This window comes from Tamandua tetradactyla, chromosome 22 (genome assembly GCF_023851605.1).
Source record: "Tamandua tetradactyla isolate mTamTet1 chromosome 22, mTamTet1.pri, whole genome shotgun sequence".
In the NCBI taxonomy this organism is placed as follows: Eukaryota; Metazoa; Chordata; class Mammalia; order Pilosa; family Myrmecophagidae; genus Tamandua; species Tamandua tetradactyla.
The window spans coordinates 41,051,143-41,073,322 of record NC_135348.1 but is presented as its reverse complement, the minus strand read 5'-3'; the positions used below and the strand labels follow the sequence as shown (position 1 = coordinate 41,073,322).

The following is a 22,180-nucleotide window of genomic DNA, read 5'->3' as shown; positions in this document are numbered from 1 at the left end:
CTGTAAACTAATCAAGACCCATGCAGAATGGGCGGAGACATGTCTCCATCTAATTAAGTTTAATACCCACAACTGATTGAGTCACATCTCCATGGAGATAAACTAATCAAGTCTCCGACCTATAGTACTGAACAGGGATTAGAAGAAACAATTGCTACAAGATTGATTAGGATTAAAACATGACTTTTTTAGTGTACATAAATCCTTTCTAACTGGCACAGAAGCCCAAGGTTCCTACAATCTCCAACACTAGCTTTATAAAACATAAAGGTGGAATTTTGATCTCTCATCAGCCTTATGTCATTTCTCAGTTCATTCAATATATAAAAAGAGGGGTATTTTCCACCCCCCTAATCCAAACACAACTGTGCCTGTCTACTAACTAACTGATAATAATAATTACTAACATTTTCTACTAGTCAGATTTCTTTTCCGATCATACACATCCTTCTTTAAAACTTCTCACCATCTAAACCAAGTTCATATTTCCGAAAGGCTCTTTATTAAGTCTTCTCACTCTCTTCAACTCACATGCATAGTCTGGTAGCCCAGAAAATGTAGAAATATAGAGATAGTTCAGAGATCATTAATTAATAGGATTAAACTGAGTAATTAATGGTATTGAAAGCTTTGGGAAAATGCAAAGACAGCAAGTGAAATCTAGGAAAACCTTAATTCTCAGCTATTTTCTCCTAGTTATCTACCTAATTTTTTCTCTATCCCTAAATATTCCTGAGTCAGTTCACTATTTTTCTAAAGAATCTTCAATAAAATAATTTTATCACTAAGGCTAATCTTTAGAAACCACATAGATTTAAAATTCATTGTTAAAGAAATGCATGTAATCATTCATTCTTTTATTGGCAATACTTTAATTGCCAGCAATATTCTCCACAAAGATGTCCCAATTCAATCAGTTAAGCTACTCAACCGTTTGGGGTTTTAAAGGAGAAAAACAGCATTCTTCCAGCCACTTTTTTCCTCTTAATCATTAAACATGTACTTTAAGAGAAATTTAATCCAGCACTTCTGGGTTTTTTCCATTTAAATCATTAAAATGTTATTTTTTAAAAGTCATTTGTTGTCCAAGAGGCTTTTTAAATTAGCTTCTTTCCTTAAAAATCTAAATTGGCCATAAGAACATGAGTTCTGACGCCAAAACGTTCAGTTTGGATTAACAGTGTGAGTCCCAAGCTGGAAATCAGTTTTAAATGCCGGCTATGACATAAAGGGACAATGTGGACACCTTCCCTGACACTCTTAAGCCTTCTGTGGAAGCAAATATTATAGTTGAGGTTACCAAAAGGTCTTCAAAATATATCCTGCATCCAGTAGTCAGTCAGACCTTCTAAAAAATTCTAATTTGGGGCTTAAATTTTCTTATGTCTGTGCTAATCTCCTGTGATTTTTCCTCTACACTGTTTAAGATGAGGAAATACTTTCAACTAAATTTTAATAAACTAATGAAAGCACAATAGCCCTTAGTATGTTTACTTTTATCATCTTCCTTCAAAACTAAGAAAATCCATTCCCCTAAGATTTTCTTAGGGGACAATGTGTCCTTCTTGTGTAACATGATTATTTAAAATTATTTCACCTCCACTAGAAAAAAACTATCTTCCATAAAAGTGCAAGATACCTCTGATGATAGATTTCCATGCACTTCTGTTGCTGTGTGCTTAAATCATGAGAAAGTATATACAAATACACAATACTGCCATGTTAACACCAAAGGAAGAAAAAAACTCTTGTAAGTTTCCTGCTTTATTTATAGCTTAGAAGGAAAATTAAAGTTTAATTTCCTTTCTGCACTGGTTTCTCTATCTTTCTAATAAGAAGAGTGGAGTTTTACCAAATTATTTATTATTGCCTTTTGGGGGGTTAGAAAAAGAAGATTCACATTTGCCTAGCCTGTCATTCAAAGTTATTTAGAAATATACTTTGACACACATGGGAGAAATGAAAGCAACAATTTTATTTCCAAAGCTACCAAGGACATTTTCTTGTTTATATTTTAATATACAAACAATTGGAAATGAGAATTCAAAGGAATAGGAGTTGGAAAAGGAAGACCACAAGTACAGACTAAAGATACACTAAGCTGAGGAGCATATCACCAGTTTCAGAACGCTGGTTTTGATTAAATAAGTAATAAGAACATATCTAATTTTCCTCACTGATCAGACATAAATCTACTTCCAATTTCCCAATTTAAAATATGACAAAATATCTTTGTGTGTGCTTAAATGACTTTATTTATGGCTTTTTTTTTTCTTTTGCATGGGCAGGTTCCAGGAATCAAACTCGGGTCTCCAGTTCGGCAGGTGAGAATTCTTGCCACTGAGCCACCAATGCACCACCCACTTAGATGATTTTTATGCACACCTATCTATTCCTGAGGGACTAATACTCCCATAATCATCAAAAATTCTCACTTTGTAGTAGTATCTAATCAGTCCACTGACTCAGTGCATTAAACTGACAACTTCTAAACTATTATTTATCAAATGATTATTTATGTCACTTATTCATTGGAGGTTCATTTGTAATTCTATTTAATGAATTCATGTAAAAGATGTACAAACTTACCTAACTGATCATTCTAAGCAGCTTCACATTAAAATTTTCAAAATATTATTGTGTTTAAACAATATAAGTTACCCTGATTTATTACTATAATCTATGTTTTTACCTTGATGCTTTGTTGCTTTTCTTCATTACTTCTTTTATAACTCTATAATGTTCTAATATAAATGACATAAGATACAGGAGAACAATTATTGATTAATAACAACAAAAAAGTAGTAATTTTTACTGCATTCTTCAAGTACTTAATGAACTGTTTGCACAGATCAATGCCGACATTTGTAAACAGATAACTAATACATTACTCAGTAAAAAAACTGTCAAATTTTACTTCTTTCATTTTAAACCACTTTAAAGGTAGGCAGACCACATTAATGAGTTTACTTTGTGAATCTGGTACAAAATGGAACATTTGGCAATTCCAAACAAGAGTCATTATACACTCTGAAAAAATAAAATGCATACAAAAAAAGACAAATTGCATTAGACATCATTCATGTGATGGATAATAAAATTTTAGGGTTTACATTTTTAATACCATGGCCCATATTTTGAAGTATATTATTTTAATCAGAGAAGTCCTATAATTTTTTACAAACTGACATTTTAGAGAGGTGAATAAGACCGTACATTCCTAATACATCCTCTCAAAATCAATGAAAGGAAACAAAATCACTGGTAAAGAGCCTGATATTCTAAGTAGCATGCCCTAACTATTCTATTTAATATAAAAAACAAATAGTATTGCCTACTTACACCTCACTTAATTTAGCAAAATTTTCCTGACAGTAAATTCTATTATTTTTTTTAGGAGTTCTCAGGTTCTTTTATATTTCACCCTTTTGTCTCTTGAAAAGACCCAGAAAACAATGATTACTTCCCATTTGCATTTTTTCTTTTCTTATCAACACTTTTGTTTTCTCACAACTGAATGGCACACAATTCTTCCATTACCCTTATATGGAATTCAACGAATCCCACTCAACATTTGGCATAGCTCACTTCAACCATCTTTAATAAAGCAGTAATCCCTTTCCTCAGAGGTGCTGCATCATTCTGACAATCACAGCACTGGTGTAATTTCCTTCGCCAGCATAACAAAACCTGGAACATTCTGCACTGCCTCACAAGCACCAGTCTAGTGAGGTCATAAGCTCAGCTCTCTCAAGGCAGAATACCATTGTGAGAAAATAAAAAGGTCTATGTAATAATTTTTAGGTTTTACAGATTCTCCTTAAATTTTAATACTAAGCATCACATTAGAAGAAAATTAAATGCAATGGAACAAATTACTCTTTCCTCTTATGTTCTTCATTTTAAAACAGACTATAAACACAAACTTTAGAAAACCGTCTTGATTGAGTCCCCAAATCAGGATAACAGAAATCACCCCAACAGATCTAGACAATTCCCATTTCCATGAAGCCAGGTAAAAAATAGATACAATATTGAATATATTTTTATGTTGGATGTAACTACAACAACAAAAACTGGTTAGAGCAACATTAAACTTAGCTATATCTTACAATGCCCTTAGATTTGGATAGGAATTGGATTTATAATGTATGACAGAAGCAAAGCTGTAATGTACAATTATATAAATTACTTGAAAGTTGCTTTCTATATGTGAAGTAACAGATTGCCCAGTTGCATTTTAGCTAAAACTAAACCTACTATTCAGGGTAAAACAATTTTGCCGAAATCTGAAAAACCTGAAGAAAGCATCTCTTAAGTTTCTTTGATGTCTCTTGACATTTTTTTTTCTAGGAATAGTATACAGTTGTATCCTCCTTTCTGAATGTTCCTGCTCCACATTTAGCACACAGTATTTTCTGGGAAACTTAACTATGCCCTATACATTTTATAGATAAGATAAACACTCAAGCCATTCAGTCATATTTTTGCAATTAAAACAAAATAAAATTGAGAGATGAAGAAGGAAAAGCGAAAAAAGTCTTGCTCTGCCTATTCCTTAATAAACACTATATATTACAAGGAAAATATACTTTCCAGGAAATGGATCCTTATTTTACAATACCAAAACTGTATCTCAGTTTAATACCAAAGTAGAACTCCTACACATTTAATAATATTCCCTCCTGGTTATGCTATAGTCTAGAAGAAATATTTTATGGAGTATGGAATGTTTTTATTCATGACCTTAACATTTTAGAACAGGCTGATGGATAAGCAGTGCATTTTCTATATTGATACATAAATAATATGGATCCCAGAATATATATTCAAGGTTTTGAAAACTTACAATGTCCAGAAAAATCTGTCAATATCACCCTTCGAAAAGGTCTTGAAATTGCAACTATCTATGGCCGAATATCATTTTCTGAAATTTGTCCCACAGTACATGGATTTATGAGTCCCAAGTCTGACAAAGGGAAAGGATCCAAGGAAAAGTTGTCCAACTAGGCAATTATCCAAAAGAATTGAGCCAAGAAAATACTCTGGAGGTAAGTGTACAGGTTCAACTGTAGCTGTGTGGGAAGTACAGACACCAATCAGCTCTCTGAAGAGTTTGGGAGTCTCCAAGAACAAACTTGGAAGATGTTTTGTGTCATAGGCTGCTGGTTTATATTTTTTTAAAAAGTGAGGGGGGGGGCTTGAGACACTTATATATTTATAATTTTTCAGCCTCTAAATAATCATGTTACACCATAATAGCAAAACCTTTTTTTTCATAATGCTGCAGTATTCAAATAGAAAATCAAATAGTAGAAACACAAGAGTGGAAACAAAGAATCACAATACCAGACACTTCCAGGTATTGACTGCAGAAAATAATATTAGTCTTACATGTGCAAACTAGCTACACATATGCAATTTCATTCACTCTTCTATATTACCCATGAGGTATTTAGGGAAGTTACGATGATACTTGTTTTACAGATGAGGAAATTAAAACTCAGAAAGTCAGGACACATTCAAAGGCACTCAGTCAGTAAATGAAAAGGATTCAAACCAGGTGTTACTTGAGAACCAGTGCTCTCTTCACACATGTGTTTTAGGGCAAACTCTGTATGTTAGAACAGTAGGCAGTCACCAACACTGTATAGTTAAGAACACAAAAATGGTTTTCCTCCACTTCTCCCTCACCATTATCACCAAAAAATAATCATTCCTTAGTGATATGTAAGCACTGTCCCCTCCTAAGTCCTACTTTACGATGAAAATATTCCTGGCATTTTTTAATATATTAAGTTGATATTCTTTGACACGAATTATCTATTTTTATCAGATTTCTTTTATTCCTCAGGATAAGAGAAAGAGAGAATTATCCAGGTCTGTAAAAAAAAGAGAGCAAAGAGGAAGAGAAATGAAAACACAGAAAAGTCAGGATGATAAAATTTAAAATATTTATAAGGGTTGGCCTACTTTAAAATTGTACAGTGAGAAGTACCTAACCATATTCCACTCTTCTTTGTAGGGATCAACCTGTTGAATGGCAAAACAAATTAGTCTGATAATATCAATGAACTCTCCTTGAAACTCTCTCTTCTATTTGCATATATGAAAGTAAGGTGATGTGATTCCTCTGCTGCCTCTCTCGTGGCTCTTTTTAAAATCCCTGTGTTCTGCTCATCCCAGTGTTCCCTAGTAATCTGTCCATTTGTTCTGTTCTCTATAGCCTCTCCCTAAACACTCCCGTATACAGGCTGATGACCTGCAATCAATGTTTCCAGCTCATTTCCCCAGCTTGACCATTCCTCGATATTCAGCTGTTTACTGTACATTTTCACATGGATGTTTCATAGATACCTCATTCCCAAAACTGCTCTACTTATTGAATTCCCTTTCCCGATAATTGGCAACATCAGCCAATCAGGAGCTGAAACTCATACATTATCCCTTTTTAGTTACAAACTTTCACTCAGTCTATATGCCTAATCAATTCAAAGTCACTCTATTCATTGATATATTCATTCAGTAATATGTTGAGTGTTTATTTGGTAATATGTAGCATGCAGGCCAGTAAAGTGCCATGGTGATAAATTCACTGCCTTTAACAGTTTACAGTCTAATTTATGATACAGACACATAAACAGGTAAACACAAACCATTGTCATAAATATCACAATGAACGGTACAAGATACCTTGGACCTACCCAGACTTGAGGTGGGGAAGGGGGAAAAAGATGGACTCTGAAAGAAAGTGATATCTAAGCTGAAATCTAGAAAATGAGTAAGAGACAAGTAACAGTGAAAAGAAGAGTATTTGAAAGCAAGAGACTAAAAATGAATAAAAACTAACTGAAAAAAGTTATGTCTAGTGCTTTAAACAAAAGAGATTAAGTGGTAAGTGATGAGTATAAAGAAATAGGCAGGGTTTTAAAACTTTAGACTATCAGCGCAAATGGAAGTCACTGAAGGATTTTAAACAGATGAATGATATGATAAAACGGGTATCTGAATAAACCAAAAGAAGGAAAGACTAAGGCATGGATATGAAACAGAAGGCTCTTGCATTAATCCAGATGACAGGTAGATGTCAATTTGAAGTAGGAAAATAGCAGTGGGGCCAGAGAAAAGTGAGATTAGAGAAATATTTAGATAGATTTAATAGGATTCAGTTATCTTTAGATATGGAACATAACGGAAAGGGAGGAGTCAAAGATGACTTCCAAGTTTCTCCCTTGAATAACTGGTTGGTATCATTAATGAGGCTGGAAGCAATGGATTATAAGCAAGTTTGTAGGAGGACATGGTAAGATGTGTCATTCTGAAATGCCTATAATATACATAAGTGAAAAAATCTAAAAGTATAAAGCTGATTGTTGAGAAGGAAAGATCCATTTGGGAGTCATCAGCATATGGTTGGTATTTAAAGTTACAAGAATAGATGAGCTAGTACAAGAACTATAAAATGAAAATAGAAGGAGGTCACAGAAGAGAATCCCAAGGGAGAAATACCAAAAAAAAGAATACCCAGAAAGAGATATGGAAACTCATGATGTCATGGTGCTCAAAGGAAGAAAAGGTGTCAAGATAAATAGCGTCAAATACTACAAAGGGGTTGAATAACACAAGGACTGAGGCATGTCTATCGATTTTAGCAAGATCACTAATAGTATGCAGAAAGGTTTCTCAGCTAAGTAAAGGAGTTAAAGCAGAGAAATGGAGATAGATACCTGATATCGGCGAGTTCACGAAGGAATAGGAGGTGAGAAAGTAGAGGCAGAAATGTAACTTTTTCAGAATGTTTGGCTGCAAGGTAGTATAAAGAAACCAAGAGAATCCAGAAAAGGATGAGAAATCTAAGAATGGTTTCTTATTGTATAATGGTTTCTCCCACTGTATAATGGGAGAATCTTCAACCATATTTCAATTTTAATGGAATGTGTCAGAAAGAGGGAGGAAAAATAATTCATATAACAAGGTTCCTGAGAAAGTGGTAGGGAATGGGATCCAGAATTCAGATAGAAAGATTTTCCTTAAGCAAGAAAAAAGGGTACTTCTTGAATTATAACAGGAGATAAATGCTTAAAAGATGGGTGTAGTATGAGCAGGCCACGGTGGCTCAGCAGGAAGGAATGCTTGCCTGCAATGCCAGAGGACCTGGGTTCGATTCCTAGTGCCTGCCCATGTGAAGAAAAAAAAAAGAAAAAAAAAAGATGGGTGTAGTATAGATTTTCCTTATGAAGTAAAAAGCACATTTATTATGAGAGCAGTGGTTATGGGAGGTAATAAGCAGCTGGAGTTTAAGAAAAATTGGGGAATGTTTCAAAGACCTTCTGTGAAGAACAGAAGAAATAGAAAGTAGATAATATAAAAAGACTGCCATGTAATGTAAGGAGGTTTAGGAAAATGCTTGAACAGTGGTTGAAATTATGGGCCATAAAAATTAAACTGGATTAACTTGAGGAGAAAAATACAGACAGGAAGGGACCAACAGAACAAATGCAGATGAGTCAAAGGACTAGAGGTCCACATAAGGCCAAGGAAACAGCGTAAGAGGATAATGGATTGAGAGTTTCTGAAATATAGGAACTAGTAGGATGCAGTAATTTATTATTTAGGAGAAAAAAAATATCAGGCTATGACAGAGTCAAGGATGTGATAATAGAAAAAGTGAATTAGAATGGAAGTGAAGGTGCGTGGAGCTAAGTAACTGAGAAGATGAGATTAAGATGCTCCACAGACCTGAACACTGTAGTCACCAGAGATTATATAAAAACTGAAAAAAGAAAGGAGAAAAAAAACCATAATGAGCCAGAAGTGAGTCTAAAGGGCCTCAAATGCCATGCTCAAGCACACATTTCCTGTTTCTATTTGTTCTAGTCTAAAACATTTTGTTTCAGATACCAAACCTGACTATCTGAGTTTGTAATTAAAAGTCAAACAATCCAGTAACTCCTTTCAAAATATATTTAAAATTTATTTAATCAGGTTCAAAAAATATTTATATACTGAAAAAAAAGGCTCATGGCTATTTTCCCAATGTATATAAGTACTGGGGATTTTTTTCCCTAAATAAAGTGTGCAAATATTTTCATTTGTCATCTTTTAAGATATTTCCAAACCGCATTCTCATTTTCACACACACAAAAAAAAATGTCTCCTTAACAAGTACAATAAAGAACCTTGAAAACGGAGTTTAACTGAAACAATTTAAACAATTTTGCCTTATATTGAGATTATTCAAGAAGTCAAAGTTTTCATGTTATCATTTAGGAATTTTTTTCAGCAACAAATAATAGAAAGAATAGCAAGAACACAAGGGAGTTTATTTTTCTCATGTAACACAAGATAAAGTGGCCAGTACTGGTGCAAATCTTCTAAGACCTAGATTCTTTCTGTTTCTACTCCACTATTCTTAGAATGTCGGCTTGTTGCCTCCTGGTTGCAAAATGGCTTCTGCAGCTTTCCTCTAGTCCTTCATTCAGGAAGGACTAAAAGGAAGCTAAAGCAAGGAGCAGCAATAGCTACATCTGTTCTCTAGATTAAGAAAGCAAAAAATTTTCCTGAATACCCTACAGCAGACTTTTCACAAGACTCAGCACAAGGAAATGAATGACATGGCTAAAGCAGTTATGAGGGAAACTGGGAAATATGGAGTAGGATTGTCATAATTAATTTAGACCAGGCTTTCTCAACCAGTAGAAGTATCAACCCACCCACTCCCCAACCCCAATCAAGGTATGTTTTAGTATAAGTGTGGTCACAATGATGGGGTATGGGGGAGTGTCCAATGGTACTATTGGACACTGGTGGCCAGGGATGCCAAAACTCTACAACAGAAGGAACAATAACTTATAACAGAGATTTGCACTGCCCAAAATACCAAAGTCACTCTGTGTTAGGTTCCCAGCTGCAATCAAAAATACAATGGGTTGGTTTAAACAACAGGAATTTATTGGCTCAGGGTTTGAAATCTATGAAAGAAGTCCAAATTGAAGTGCAGGTGTCAGCAAGACAATGCTTTCTCCTCAAAGACTGTGGTGTTCTGGAGTTGGCTGCTGGTAATCCTTGACACTTGGCTTTTCTGTCACAAAGCCAGGCACATAGACTTGTCTTCTACTTTTTCTTCTGGATTTCTCTGACTTTTGGTTTCTTCCTTCCCCCTGTGGCTTCTCCCTGTGGCCTCCAGTAATAGGATTAAAACCCATCCTGATTCAGTTGGTCACATCTTAACTAAAAATAACATCTACAAAAGGTCTATTTACAATGGATTCACACCCACAGGAATGGATTAAGATTAAGGACATGTCTACTATGGCAGTCTCCAATGAGAAATTGCAGTTTAGACCATTTAGGACCTATCACTGGAGTAGGCCTTTTACCAATCCAAACAAAACCTTTGTTCTCTTAGCAAAAAAACAGGAGTTGGGGAAGGGGGGATGAGTAGAGGTAGGTAGGAATGACAGTGTCTACAGCACCTTACTTGAATCCCCTCAAATGTTTGCCATTATTTTTATTTTTCATTATGGAAAATTTCAAAGATACACAAGTAAAAAGGGTAATATAATTATTTCCCATGTACCCATCATCAAATTTCAATAATTATCAACAATCTGCATTTTTGTTTCATCGTTCTCAACTGTTTTTTTTTAGTTTTTGACCCAGTAATGTTTCGGTGTAAATCAAAATATAAAAGAAAGTATAGCTAGATAACAATGAGAGATTTCAGACTTTAAATCTGAATAGTTTTCCACGACCTACTACTACAAAGCAAATTTAATTAAAGGAGTCACTTCAATTAGAGTCATCTAAAATTCTAAAATATCTGGTTAATCCAAGTGCTTGAACAACCAGAAAAATACCTTTATGATTCACAATGTCCCTGCTTTCTATGAATATGGAGTTCCCAAGAGTTTCTTTATTGGCTGATTAGGTTGTCAAGGAGAAGCTTAAAAACAGAGAATCTATGAGAACTATAAATGCTCTTCAATAAAAAAAGGGAAGGAAGAAAGCAAAGAGAAAAATCTCAGAGTAAGATGAAGCCTAGACCCAGTATGACTGGAGAAGCTATCAGGAAAAAAGAATTTGTGAGAATTAAGAAGTGGATTTTTATTAAGTATTCCATATGATATGCAATGTAAAATCTTCCTCCTCTCCCATGGACTCTTCAGTAAAATCTCAATTTTTTTTTCGTAAATACACTGAGGAACTGAATAAGGAAGCCTTATAGTGCTAAGCCTCACTTTAAAATGGTCTTCACAGAAGGATACCCTCACATTAACATTATATCTACTTATTGTATTAATCTGCCAGAACTGCTATCAAAAATACCACAAACTGGTTTTGGCTTAATAATGGGAACTTACTGGCCCACAGTTTTGGAGGCTAGAAGAAACACAAAATCAAAATATCGGCAAGGTTTACTTTCTCCTGGAACCTGTAGCGCTCAGGTCTGGCTGCTAGCAATCCTTGGCTTGTATCTCTGCCTCCTGTTACACAGTGATATCCTCTTCTCTCTGGCTTCTGTAACTTCTGGGCTCTCTTTATAAGGACTCCATCATCACAGAATAAGACCCAACCTGATTCAACTGGCCACAACTTAATTAAAAATAATATATCCAAAAGGTCCTATTTATAAACGGATAGAAACCTATGGGAATGCAGATTAACAACACGTTTTTGTCAGGGTATATAACTCAAATCTACCATACATTTATTAGAAAATTTATATTTTCTAAATATATCTTATTTTTCCCTGTATTATTTTTTTCACACAATATATACTGAAATAAAAATGTTTAACATACAGTAGCAAAACTGAAATATAAACTCCTGAAATTCTACCTCCAGTTTAACATAAAAGTATTTCACTGTATATCCTTCCACATGTTTATGCATGCAAATACATATTAAAATTTTTTCACTCTCTTCAACAAATGGTGCTGGGAGGACTTGATACCCATACCCAAAAGAATGAAAGAGGACCCCACCTCACACCTTATATAACTCAAAATGCATCAAAGACCTAAACTGAAGAACCAGGACCATTTTCCTGAAGGAAAATGTAGGGAAGTATCGTCAAGATCTTGTGGTAGGCAGTGGTTTCTTGGAAGTTATACCCAAAGCACAAGCAATGCAAAATAAATAAATGGAACTTCCTCAAAATTGAACACTTTTCTGCTTCAAAGGACTCTGTTAAAAAATGTGAAAAAGCAGCCTACTCAATGGGAGAAAATATTTGGAAACCTCATATGCAATAAGGGTTTAACATCCAGAATATCTAAAGAAATCCTACAACTCAACAACAAAAAAACAAATAACCCAACTGAAAAGTGGAAATACAAATGGCAAACAAAAGGCACATAAAAATATGTTTAAACATCACTAACTATTAGGGAAATGCAAATCAAAAGCAAAATGAAATATCATTTCACACCTAACAGAATGGCCATTATTAAACAAACAGAAAACTACAAGCGTTGAAGAGGATGTGGAGAAATAGGAATACTTATTCACTGCTAATGGGAATATAAAATGGTACAGCCAGTGTGGAAGACAGTTTGGAAGTTCGTCAGGAAGCTAAGTATAGAACTGCCTTATGATCTAGCAAGCTTGCTACTAGGTATATACTCATGTGCTGGTTTGAAAGGATGTATGTCCCCTAGAAAAGCCATGTTTAACTCAAAATCCCATTTTGCAAAGGCAGAATAATTCCTACTCAATATTGTATGTTTGAAACTGTAATCAGATCATCTCCCTGGAGATGTGATTTAATCAAGAGTGGTTGTTAAGCTGGATTAGGTGACAACCTGTCTCCACCCATTTGGGTGGGTCTTGATAAGTTTCTGGAGTCCTATAAAAGAGGAAACATTTTGGAAAATGAAGCAGATTTGGAGAGAGCAGAGAATGCTGCAGCACCACGAAGCAGAGTCCACAAGTCAGCGACCTTTGGAGATGAAGAAGGAAAACATCTCCTGAGGAGCTTCATGAAACCAGATGCCAGGAGAGAAAGCTAGCAGATGATGCTGTGTTTGCCATGTGCCCTTCCAGCTGAGAGAGAAGCCCTGACTGTGATCTCCATGTACCTTCTCACTTGAGAGAGAAACCCCGAACTTCGTCGGCCTTCTTGAACCAAGGTATCTTTCCCTGGATGGATGCCTTTGACTGGACATTTCTATAGACTTGTCTTAATTGGGACATTTTCTTGGCCTTATAACTGTAAATGAGCAACTTATTACATTCCCTTTTTTAAAAACCATTCTGTTTCTACTATGTTGCATTCCGGCAGCTAGCAAACTAGAACAACTCAGAAGAACTGAAAACAGGGATGCAAACAGATATTTGTACACCAATGTTCATAGTGAATGGCATTATTCATAACTGCTAAAAAATGAAAGTGACCCACACTCCATCAACCAATGAATGATAAACAAATGTGGTATAAACATACAATGACATATTATTCAGCACTAAGAAGAAATGAAGCCCATTATAATGCACTACTAAAAACTTACTACAGAAAACTACTGATTTTATAATAAATGTGCATTCCTAAAATAATAGCCACGGTAGAAACTGACACTTTACACAACCATTACTGGAACTGATGGAATACTCAGGAATACACCAAAACAAATCAAACTCTACATTTTGGGGTTTTGTTTTTGTTTTTGAAGCAGTTGATATGTGTTAGGTTTATTCTGGTACAAAATAATTACATTGTTTTGCTTTTATAAGAGCCACAATATCATATAACCCTGATAGCTTCATCCACATATTTGAATTATTTAAAAAAATAAAGCAAAGGAAAGACGCATACTGAGAAACCATGAGTTAAATAGCATATACTAATGAATGTACAGAAGGGATATAGTTAGAGATAAGTAGGAACTATGTATAAAAATCAAACTTACATTTTCTGAAATTTTGTAAGAAAAATTAGAGCTAATTAAAAACTGTTACCCAGTCAACTAAGATTAAGTCTAGGCCAGTCATACACTTCTCACACATCCTTAATCTTTACATTATAAAAGAATAAAAATAATTTCCCTGAGGAAATTACGGCAAATTCTGCAGTTTATCTAAGCTATATATAAGGTGTCTCTCACTCAACATTTACAATATTCTATGTCCTGTCAATTATGTGAAAATGGTTTCCTGCCTCAAGGAATTCAGGATCCAGAGGAGACCAACATGTAAACAATTAAATGATTAAACTTTTATCATTGAAATAACAAAAGTATATATAGGATTAAGTATATCCAGAGACCAAGAAACAGCTTCTTAGAGGAAATGCGTTGTAAATGAGGAATAGAGGTTTAACAACTAGACCAGCAGAAAACAGCATTCCTAGTAGAGCAGAGACAGAATAAAAATCAAAAAGGTATTTCATAATGTGATACTTTCAAAGCTCATCAAGAAATTCCAAGTAACTAAAGCACAGAATAGAAGGAAGATTATGATAACAGATGATGCAAGAGAGACATGACACAGCTCATGGAAGGCCACACTGTGAAGTTCACACCACGTCATATAGGTAAATGAAGAGGGAGCCATTAAAAGTTTCAAATAGATAAGCAATGTGATTAGATCTTAGAAAGACTTATCTAGCAGCAGTATTGAGGGGAAACTGGAGAAGTATGATCTATGACAAGGGAAACCAGTGAGAGTAGTCCAGGAAAGTGATTACATACTAAACGATACTAGAAGTAGTAAGAATGAAGGAGATAATATCAGTGACATTAAAAAAAGGAAAATAGTTGGCCTTTGTTACTAGATAAGACCTTGCTTCAGACCTGGCTCTTCCACACACTAGATATGACCTTAAATAATTTACATAATTCTCAAATCAAATTTCTCCTGTACTGTAAAATAAAAATCATAATAGCTACTAACTCACAGAGTTGTCTTAAGAATTCCATGAGTTAATGAAATACATTAAATATCTACCAGTCTCAGGCAGGCATTTTTATCACCATCATCTAGGAATCAAAGGAAGAAATTAGTTCTAAATTTTTATCTTGGTTATCTGTAGAGAGGTGTTTACTTATGGAGTAAAAATAAAAGTGGTAAGCTTTTGACATGTTAAGTGCCTGGCATATAGTAGGCCCTCAAGAAAAATGCAAAAAAAATGAATACATAAGTGAATCTGCAAAATGTCTATAGGATAACTGAAAGGAGAGTTTTGCCTATATGTTTTGAGAAGACTGAACTAGATATATATGGGCAGATTTAGACTACAAATACAGATCTTGGGTCATTAGTGTTCCGGTATTCACTGAAACATAACTGACTTCAATTAAGTGAAGCACATACTCTGGAAGTTAAAAATGGGGCAGAGGCATCATCTTTAAAATCATGCAGAAGAAGAGAAGCCAACACAGCAGTATGAGAAAACAGGGTAGTAGGCTTGGACTTTCGGGGGAAATGGTGGAGTAGGTAGCTCCAGGATTCAGTTCTTCCACCAAAACAACTATTAAACTGGCAGAAACTGTATGAAACAACTATTTTGAAATCACAGAGGCCAGAAGAGCACTGTACAGTATCCAGGGAAGAACAGGAGGAAGAGGCTGATAAATTATGGTAAATAAATGTAAACTGCTCTCTCTACACTACGACTACCAGAACCCATCCCCCAACTTATGGCAGGGCATGCGAGATTCACTCACTGACTGGTGGCTGCGGAAAGAAAGGAACATAAAAATCCTCTTCCCCAAGAACAAGAGTGTATACAAACAATCACTGAACATGGCTTTTGATTAGCAAATTTGGATCACTGAGTCCTGGCTCTCAAGGTAACTACTCTTTTTATACACCCCAACAAAGCTGGCAGAAGCCACTGTCAACCCTCCCAAAACAAGGGTAGAGTCAATGGAGATTTTAAAGATGCATGGCATCATCAAGGTTGCAGGATAAATTTACTTGAACAGCTACATGTGCTAGGCCGGCCAGTTTAAGGTCAAATTTCGGGAACCATCAGAGATTTGATGCCCTTCCTGACCCCTCCAAAGGGCACACTGGAACCAGTCTGTATACACCTTTGTAAGCCAGCTCAGCAGGTGAACTCACTGCCTTACCCCCTATGTAGGACATGACTCCCAGAGGTGTAAATCTCCCTGGCAATGTGGGACCTGACTCCCAGGGATAAGCTGGGACCTGGCAACATAGAAATGAGAAAGCCTTCTTAATCGAAAGGGGGAAGAGAGAGATGAGACAAAATAAGGTCTCAGTGTCTAAGAGATTTCAGACAGAGTTGAGAGGTTATCCTGGAGGTTATTCTTATGCATTACATAGATATCCCTTTTTAGTTTATGGTATATTGGAGCGGCTAAATGGAAGGAAGTACCTGAAACTGTTCAACTGTGTTGCAGTAGCCTTGATTCTTGAAGACTGTATAACCACACAGCTTTTACAATGTGATTGTGTTATTGTGAAAACCTTGTATCTGATGTTCCTTCTATCCAGGGTATTGGCAGATGAGTTAAAAAAAAAATAAGGATAAAAAATAAATAATAGGGGCAGATAAAGGACAAAAACTGGGTAGAATGAAATACTGTGGGTCAATGAAAGGGAGGGGTAAGGGGCACTGGATGTAGGAGTTCTTTTTTTTTTTCTTTTATTTCTTTTTGTGGAGTGATGCAAATGTTTATAAATGATCATGGTGAAGAATACACAGGTTAGTTTAATATGGAAAAATTGCATTAGCCAAAGCCTGGTTCTAGGCAGCAGACCTTTTAAGAGCAACTCTTTTCACAAAGGAGGTAACAGGAAATTTCCAAAGATACAACATAATGCTCTGCTGGAGCAAAGAACAACGGATTGCACAACCAAGGCTTAACCACCTCTTTTAAAATCCACATACAGAAATCCAACGGTATAAAAGAAAAGGGACTGATCATCCTTGCCTCAAGGTGAAGGTTACTATTAACCTTAACTTCCCCTTCTTGAGATAAAATTATGATAAAGTTTTTTTTGTTTTGTATAAAGTTCTTTATATTTACAAACTGCTGATTTTTTCCATTTGGTCCTGTGATCAATATTATTAATTACAGGTATAGCAGCCTCGTTTTTTTCCAATTTCTTCTCATAATCCATCCAGCATCATAAAGTGAAGATCACGACTTTGTATGTGAGAGCCCCTAGACCAAGTACACTTTTATTACATGTTTGACAGATATGATAGTATGTCAACTCTTTAAATAACCATGTGCAGTACTGAATTCAGGAAAAATACATGTGCTTTTTTCTTTATAAAACTTAGAGAGTAAACATTGCCAGAAGCTACCCTAAAAATCTTCTCAGTTTTTATCTAGTGCTCTCAGCTTCATGACATGGCTCTGAATTTCTCTTAATTGCTGTAAAATAATTTTCTTCCCCTGAGCTAAGTTTGCTAATATGGCTCTGAAATTTGACCTCCGAGAACATAATTTGCTGTGTAAGGACCCAGTCTGAGAATAATTTTACATAATATAACTGAACCTAATAAAATTTCACAATGGCACTTCTACCTCTGACAGTGAACCAAAAAAGCAGTAATATGCCTAATCCTAAAACAATATTTCTAAAATAAACCTTTCCTTCTAGCTATTTTTAACTTATCCTTCCATCTTTACATGTCCCCAGCAAATAATCTGGGCAGGATTTCAAACCCAAAATTATTCCCCTTTAAGAGAAATTTACAAATGTGGGTTCTTTTGGGTTTCTTATGGGGAAGGGTATACTTTGCCATGGTGGAAAAGTGAGAGATATGTTTCCCTTTTCAATGTCTGCCTGATTCTTTAAGAATTAATTTCAAAATCTTCTTAGAAGCCTGTTTTTTAAATTATCAAATTAAACCAAAGATCTCATATCTTTAAGTTTTAAAACATAAAATAACTGGAATTTTTCTTAAATAATTATCACTAAAACTAGTCATTCATCCATTCCAGACCCATCCTCTCATTCAGATACAGGTAGAAAATAAAGCTATCGTAGTAAAAAAAAAAATAAAGAGAGAAAGAAAGAAAGAAAGAAAACCCACGAAGATTAAAAATAACTACTACAAACACACATGCTAGTCATAGCTAAAGACAGTAAAGTTTTAAGTGCCTTAAGCAAAAGAAAGAAAATGAAAACCCAAATTTTCCAAAAATATAGCAATAATAGACTTTTCACGTGTAAAAAAGAACTGCCTTCTGTATGACATAGGTGGAGAAAGAGTCATTGTCAGTGGAGCATGTTTCCCTAGTAGAAGCATTTTCCCCAGTCATGATATTTTTACCCCAACCAAGTAATTTTCCCACTCTTTTCTATCAGGACCATTTACGACTTGGCTGGGAAACAGTTTGTAGTAATTCTAAAAATTTTTTTTTTGGTGAAACAACTCCCTTTAGTTCTCAACAATATTCTCAACATATGGAATTACAGACCAATTTGTCCATTGCTTCCTGATTCAATCTGAATTTATGGATGAGGCACTGGTTCATAAATGAAGCAGAATATGTACAATGCAACAAAGTCTCTGAGTACTTAATGGTGGCTGCATTACTTGAAAAGTTCTCCAAAATACAGACATGACTGTAAAAAAGATGCCCGATGCACCCAGAAGGAGCATAAAGGAGGCATCTATGGCTGTGACGGGGCCAGCAGAAACATTTGAGAAAAGGGAGGACAAAGATAAAAGTGCAATAAGGTTGAAGAATTGGGAAAATGCTCACAAGAAAGCATGATGTATAAAAACTGGGAAAGAAATTGTATATATAGCACGACCCCAGTTTCGTGATACACACCTTTAGGGAAATACACCAAATATTAAGGATTTTTCTAGATTAAGCGCTTTTACTTTTTCATTCTACTCTTCCATATTTTTTCTAACACAAGCTGTATCTTGTGAAACTGAAAAAGGATACACTACACTCAAATGCTTCGTGAAAAATGTAGCTTCTTTATTTGCTATGATTGATCTAACGCGGCGCTCAAGCTCCAACTCGCAGTAGAATGAAGTGTAAACCCGTAGGTTAATGTTACTCATTTACCTTTCGGTTGTAAAACCCACACTTTCAGATTAAAATAGTATCTGCTGGGTAATTGTGGTCTCCTTGGGGATAATGGCTGACTGGGAATGATCTCTCCCCTCCCCCTCTCTCGAAGATGGCCACTGAGACCAGTCAGGAGCCCTCTCGGGCCTCCCCGCCCAGCGATCTCTGAGCCTCCTAGTCACTGTCCTCAGGAACCCACCAGAACCGAGGGCCTACCGGGGTGTTTGGAACCCACCTGCGTCACCGAGGTGCAGCAGGACGCTTTCTGGGTGACATCAGCCCTACTGAACGAGCTTCTAGTGGCCCCGCCGCTCCCAGGCTCCCCGGCTCCCCTGCGCTGTGAGCCTGCGCAATACCGCCCTCAACGCTCTCGAGGCACCACTCGTGATGCCCAGGGAGCCTGTGCGGCTGCGCTTCCTGGTCACGTGATACCCAGGGGGCCTGTGTGGCACTTATGCTTCCTGGTCACGTGATACCCAGGGCCCTGTGCGGCATGTGTGCTTCCTGGTCACGGGATACCCATGGGCCTGTGTGGCATATGTGCTTCCTGGTCACGGGATACCCAGGGCCTTGTGCGGCATGTGTGCTTGCTGCTCTTATGCCTGACTTGTAGATGTGCGCCCTTCTCAGACCCTTCGCTGTGTCTCCGGCTTCCCATTCCTCGAGACTTCTCTGCTTTTCTCAACCCCTCCCACCCAAGGTCGTTCTGGCCAGGCCCCAAAATGGATGTCAGCCTCTTTGCTTCTTCAGCCCATGCTTGGCTTTTTGTTTAGTTAGCCTTGGTTGCACTTCCCATACGTCCATCTTCTTCTTCCCAAAGTAATAATGCGATGGCTGCAGGGAAACATTACTTTAAGGAAGTTTGAAAAAAACAAGAGTTTAATGTTTCCAAGATAGATGTATCACATATTTTCTACTTTTGTAGTCCTTTCCCCAATATTTTATTTTTAAAGTGTAATGAAGGGAGTCTTGGAGTCATTCTGAAAGGTACTGGCGTCCAAGTAACTCACAATAATAGCCTACAAGATAAACTTTTGGGAAATATGGGCCATTTTGGATTCCCAAAGAGCGCATTGCAAATCCAGCTTAAGCCAAGAGAGCACGATGATACGGGAACGCTCCGTGATGTAGGTGAAGTGCTGAGCCTGCCAGATAGATTGGTATCCAATAATGTTAGAAAGAGAAACAGATTTTAACGAAAATGCCACAGCGGAGAAAGAGCTCATATTTAAAGTAGTGAGCCCATGCCCCCCAAGGGCCCATTAAAAGCTAACTTGACCGCTAATATTCACTACCAGTTGAGGAGACAAGGAGCACCTTCTCCCCTTAGTTATCACTTTCCACAAAATACAATCTAACAGCTGTTAGGAGGAAAGACTTGCTAGCACTATTAAAGATGTCCTATCTTATAGTAAAAGGAACATTGCCCCTATAAGGAGACAAGATTTGAAACCAATGTATAGCAAGATGCTATTGTTCTAGTTTCCTAGCTGCCAGAATGCAATAAACCAGAAACAGAATGGCTTTTAAAAAGGGGAATTTTTTTATTATTAATTTTTAAAAATTAACAAACAAAAATATGAACATATTCCATTCTACATATACAATCAGCAATTCTCAATATCATCACATAGTTGCATATTCATCATTTCTTAGAATATTTGCATTGATTTAGAAAAAGAAAAAGACAACAGAAAAATAAATAAAACGATAACAGAAAAAAAAAGATTATACATACCATACCCCTTACCCCTCGCTTTTATTTATCACTAGCATTTCGAACTAAATTTATTTTAACATTTATTTCCCCTACTATTTATTTTTATTCCATATGTTTTACTCGTCTGTTGATATGGTAGATTAAAGGGGCATCAGACATAAGGTTTTCACAATCACAGAGTCACATTGTGAAAGCTTTATCATTGTTCAATCATCATCAAGAAACATGGCTACTGGAACACAGCTCTACATTTTCAGGCATTTCCCTCCAGCCTCTCCACTACATCTTGAACAACAAGGTGATATCTACTTAATGCGTAAGAACAACCTCCGGGATAACCTCTCGACCCTGTTTGGAATCTCTCAGCCATTGACACTTTGTCTCATTTCACTCTTCCCCCTTTTGGTCGAGAAAGTTCTCTCAATCCCTTCATGTTAGTTCTTAGCTCATTCTAGGGTTTTTCTCAATCTCTTGATGCTGAGTCTTGGCTCATTCCAGGATCTCTGTCCCACGTTGCCAGAAAGGTCCACACCCCTGGGAGTCATGTCCCACGCAGAGAGGGGGAGGGTGGTGAGACTGCTCGTCATGTTGGCTGGAGAGAGAAGCCACATCTGAGCAACAAAAGAGGCTCTCTTGGGGGTGACTCTTAGGCCTAGATTTTAAGTAGACTTGACCTATCCTTTGTGGGGTTAAGTTTCATATGAACAAACGCCAAGACTGGGGGCTCAGCCTATAGCTTTAGTTGTCCACACTGCTTGTGAGAATATCAAGAATTCAACTTGGGGAAGTTGAATTTCTCCCTGTTCTCACCATTCCCTGAAGGGGGCTTTGCAAATACTTTTCCAGTCACTGATCGAATCACTCTGGGATTCATTCATTCTGGACAAACCAACAAAATCTCATGTCCTACATGAGATTCTGCATACTTATGGCGTTCAATCAAGCTATCTACATAAGTTATATTAGGAAATGCACTAGTCAAAATATAAATTTTGTAACAAATAAACATTTTTTGCTTTAGTCTCACACATAAGGTGACATTTTAAAATATTAATTACATCTATTTTCAGCACCCTGCAGTAATGACATTCCTTTGTTCTTCCTCATGCAAAAACATTTTTAAAATTTGTACATTGTACATTTCACTATTATTGTACACTCTAGGCATTCCTAGATTATACCATCTCAATCTTTAACATCTGTCTTAAAAAGGGGAATTTAATAAGTTGCTAGTTTACAGTTCTGAGGCCAAGAAAATGTCCCAATTAAAACAAGTCTATAGAAATGTCCAATCAAAGGTATCCAGGGAAAGATACCTTGGTTCAAGAGGGTCAGTGAAGTTCAGGGTTTCTCTCTCAAGTGAGAAGGCACACGGCAAACGCAGTCAGGGCTTCTCTCTCATCTGGAAGTATACATGGCAAACATGGCATCATCTGCTAGCCTGCTC

General features: G+C 36.3%; 1 long non-coding RNA gene across 4 annotated transcripts in view; it reads right to left on the bottom strand.

Moving 5' to 3' along the window:
* LOC143666350 (uncharacterized) overlaps positions 1 to 19,408 on the bottom strand; it is a 139,368-nt gene extending 119,960 nt beyond the window's left edge. For all 4 annotated transcript variants that reach the window (XR_013167544.1, XR_013167541.1, XR_013167542.1 and 1 more), the window contains exon 1: positions 19,249 to 19,408. This is a non-coding gene — a long non-coding RNA (uncharacterized LOC143666350). The remainder of the gene's footprint in view (positions 1 to 19,248) is intronic.
* Between the last annotated feature and the right edge of the window lie 2,772 nt (positions 19,409 to 22,180).